At 45.0% G+C, this 4518-nt stretch overlaps 1 pseudogene; it reads right to left on the bottom strand.

The window, feature by feature from the left end:
• Nucleotides 1-1307: 1307 nt before the first annotated feature.
• On the bottom strand, nt 1308-4002 carry LOC143675604 (asparagine--tRNA ligase, cytoplasmic-like; annotated as a pseudogene).
• Between the last annotated feature and the right edge of the window lie 516 nt (nt 4003-4518).

The raw sequence follows: 4518 nt of genomic DNA, 5'->3' as shown, positions 1-4518 counted from the left end.
GAAATACAGCCTCTTGAGAATACATGACATGCATTTTTGGGAGGGAGAAATTAACCAAATCTGAAAAGAAATCATTCGATAAGCCTGCTGCGAGTTAATAAGTGACATAGATTAGATCTGAGGACAGGGTGAGGACAACTCAGGCACTTACAGTTGTCATTAAGGTCCAGCTACAAATTATTTAAAAACTCATTTACATGGGGCAGGCCACGGTGGCTCGGGCCTGAGGACCCGGGTTCGATTCCCGGTGCCTGCCCATGTAAAAAAAAAAACCTCATTTACTCTTAATTACTTAGGAAGGTCAGTCTGCCTCTTTAGCATAAACCAATCTAGGAGAGATGTGACTCATTAACTGCTAAAAAAGAATCATGCTCTTACTTTAAATTTTTGAAGACAATGCCATTTTTACAAATTCTTCTGTATTACTTATATGCTTTAGAATTATAAGCAGCTAAACAGGTTTAGAAAAGATCAATAATCGTTGCAAAAGACTATTAATTTGATCCAAGGATCTACTGTTGAATTATATCCAGTTCTAAAATTAGCAAATTTTCACACCTATATTATCAATTTTTCCCCAAGATTTTTTTTTTTTTTTTGGCATGAGCAGGCTCTGGAAATCAAACCCAGATCTGTGGCATGGCACGCGAGGATTCTGCCACGGAACCACCATCACACTGCCTTCCCCAAGATTTTTAACTCATTGACAGAATAAAATGGTATAAATTAAATTCCGGTTACACTTAAAAGGACAGAAAGATTAGGTTATTAGGATGCCTTAGTGCATCATTTAAAACTGTTTAATTAAAATAACATGGAGTATCTATATAGTGAAGTGCTGAAAAGAATCCGTATCTGCAGGGCTACATGCCAAAACTTTTTAATGGATTTTGTTTTCTTAAAATGACAACATCAGGAGGATGCAATGCTCGTTCAGGTGTAGAATTCTTGCCTGCCATGCAGGAGACCCGGGTTCAATTCCCTGTCCATGCACTTCCCCCCAAAACAAACAAAACAAACAAAAAAACTCAACAAATGGTGCTGCAATAGCAGGATAACTCACATGGAAAAATAATGAAATACGACTCCGCCATACAGCATACAAAAAAAAAGACAACATCAATATCACTTGATGTTCAAGTGATTTGCACTACTTTTTATGGTAGCAGGGATAGAAAACAGAAGAAGAAAGCTGAAAGTTATACCCCAATGGAGCAGTAAAAGAAGGAAGATTTTGACGTTATTTTTAAGAGGCAGCCAGCTCATTTCATGAACCGTGTTCTTTCCTAATGCTTCAGGAGGACGGGTCATGGCTTGCAGTGCTGGACACATCGAGGCTATAAGCACAGCTCTCTGATGTGATACCTATTCGAATCCAAGTCAAGAATCGTTCCAAGCCTAAGCCGTATCCTCCATGAGAACATATCCTCTCTGATCTATGTACCAGTAATAGGGTGTGGGGTAATCCCTTCCCTTTTATAGCCTGCCAGCATTCCTTCGCTATCCCAGGTGTGCACTGAGCCTCCCACAATCTCACCAGCATCGGGCATCGGTACGCCAACAGGCTCGGTGAGACGGAGTCCTCAGGACGTCACCACATACAGGATTTGCTTCTACAGGAAATCAGTGCAACAAGGTTGGCCCATTAATGGTGTCTACCATCAATCTCTCAGGAGATGTCTTCTCCAGATTCATAGAACGTTCCACCCTCTTTCTTTACACTGTGTTCTTTTAGCCACACAATGGCTTTTGGCCGGATCTGCCATCTTTCAGTAATTCGCCTGGATGACCAACACAAAGGGGGAGAGGAGAGGCAGCTGTTGCATGTTTTCTAGGCCTTTCAGGAAACATGGAGCTGCTCCTCTGGCCACATTCGTGCAAATCTACAGGAAAGGCAATATCGTAGACGTCAAGGGAATGGGTACGGTTCAAAAAGGAATGCCCACAGATGTTACCGCGGCAGACCTGGGCAGGTCTGTGATGGTACCCAGCATGCTGTTGGCTTTGCTGTGAACAAACAAGTGGAGGGCAGAATTCTTGCCAAGAGAATTTATGTGCATAGCGAGCACGTGAAGCACTCTAAGAGCCGAGACGACTTCCTGAAACGTGTAAAGGAAAATGATCAGGAACAAAAGGAAGCTAAAGAGAAAGACCCCTGGGCTCAGCTGACGCTCCAGCCTGCCCCACCCTGGGAAGCACACTTGGTGAGAACCAGTGGAAAGGAGCCTCGGCTTTGGAGCCTATTCCCTCTGAATTCATGGCATAAGAGGTGTAAAACAAATAAAATACCGGTGGATTGAAAAGATGCTCGTTGCAGGTGATGTCAAGGCTCTATCTACCACGCACAAACCACGTCCTCCTGTCGGTTCAGAAGCCCCTCGAAGGCCGGGAAAGGCCCTCTGCTTCAGTGTGAGTGTGTTCTGCCAGGTGCCAGCGTGTCCTGGGCTGATGAGCTCCGTAGGACGGGGTGATGCAGAACGCATGGTCCAGAGCTGGGAGGGAGGTCTCTAGGTGCAGCTGAAAGGACTGAGTCAAAACGTGTCCTCCCCAAACAGTCACACTTGAAAAGTGTAACGCCACCTTCCACTTGTGTGTGCACTGATGTCGGAGGGGTAGCTTCCTAGCATCCCCTATCACAGAAGTGGTCTCTACAGCACCTGGTGACCGAGGGCTGCGCTTTTAAGATTTTGGACATGTTTTCTCCTCTGTAGTTAAGTGGGGCATCATCATCAGGCTCTTTTTTTTGTCCCAGCTGCTTGAGAGAATATCAGGAACTCTCCAAATGGGGAAGTTTAGTATTTCCTCCTTTCCTCCCAGGGTTCCCAGGGGACCTTGCAAATATTTCTTCATTCACTGCCCAAATTACTCGGGGATATATCGGAATACCACGCTAACCTGGACAAGCAAACAAAAGCTCACACCCTCGTCACGACCCCATGGACCCATCAGCATCGGAGTCTTTGCCCCTCCAGCAGCGCCAACCCGATTAGTGCCCGGAAGTCACACTCAGCTCCCAGCCCCCTGGAGCCTGTCTGCCCTCTGGCGTGAGATTTAGAGCTCCATACACAGGGACACTGCTCTCAGAGGACAGAACCAGCCTGTCGTAATGCTGTCACAGCTCGTCCGACACGGCCCACTGCATGAACCCCTACCATCCTGCACCACCAAAACCTTTACATTCTTTCCTTGCCTGTGCAGCCTGTCGGCCCAGTCAAACACCTTTACTCTTTGGCCCCTGTGGGCTCCTAATGCATCAGTCTTCACACATTTTGGCTCTGGATAACTTGGATCTTTTTTTTTTTTAATATTTTATTATCAAATCTTCACATGCATGCAGTCCATATATGGTGTATAATCAATGGCTCACAATATCATCACTTAGTTGTATATTCATCACCATGATCATTTTTAGAATATTTGCATCACTTCAGAAAAAGAAATAAAAAGAAAAAGCTCATATATCCCATGTCCCTTACTCCTCCCTCTCATTGACCAGCAGTATTTCTATCTACTCAATGTATTTTACCCATTATCTTCCCTATTATTTGTGTATTGTTTATTAGATTATTTTAAATGGTAATCTTCTTTGCTGCTTCCAGTTTCCTTTCTCTTCACAAATTGTCTTCTGCCTCTTTCTTTTCCCGGTATTGACTCTTCATTTGTTCCCTATGCCACATTTAAAAAAATATTCTTCACCTGTGATTTGGAAATAACATCCCACCTTGCATTTTGCTTTTGTGAATCTACATAAATGGTAGGGAACGGTTCTTTTCTTACAGGCAGCAAAGCCTGTAGACCTATTTTATTTTTTATTTTATTTATTTATTTATTTAGCTTTTAAAACAGGGGATTTATTTTAAGATACAAGTTTACAGTTCTAAGGCTGTGAAATTGTCCAAATTAAAAAAAACTGTAGACCTATTTTCAAGGGTTTCTCTTTGTTCCATCACTGGTAGCATCATTTCTTTCTCCGTCCGAGACACGCAGTTCTCCTGGCAGCATCCCGGGGGGAGCCTGGTCACCTCCAAGGACCTCGTCTTCCACGCCCCCACGGCCTCGTCAGCCACCTCACCGTGGTTTTAGATGATATTTCCCTAATGGCTAATGATGTTGACAAATAGCTTTGTTTTTTTATGTTTTTTTTTGCATGGGCAGGCTCCGGGAATCGAACCTGGGTCTCCAGCGTGGCAGGCGAGAACTCTGCCATTGAGCCACCAGTGCATTGCCCAATAGCTTTGGTTTTGAGCCATTTTAGGTGACTCCAGGCAAGTCACTGATTCTAGTTAAGGTGCCGAACCCACTTGTTCAGGGGACTGATGACAAGGCCAGGACAGTACCCTCGCCGGGTGGCTGTGGCAGTAGAGGACTTGAAAGAGACGACTCGGGAAGTCACGGCCAGGCCAGGCTCATCTAAAGCAGCAGTCCCTTCCTCTCTGGGGCATGTAGGCTCCAGGGGAGGGGCAGGGGATGTGGGGAGAGAGCTGCAGCCCTGGAGGTGGCCACAGAGGAGACCTGAGA

This window comes from Tamandua tetradactyla, chromosome 3 (assembly GCF_023851605.1).
Source record: "Tamandua tetradactyla isolate mTamTet1 chromosome 3, mTamTet1.pri, whole genome shotgun sequence".
Classification (NCBI taxonomy): domain Eukaryota; kingdom Metazoa; phylum Chordata; class Mammalia; order Pilosa; family Myrmecophagidae; genus Tamandua; species Tamandua tetradactyla.
Note: the sequence above shows the minus strand (reverse complement) of the source record. Positions and strands in the feature narration are given on the sequence as shown.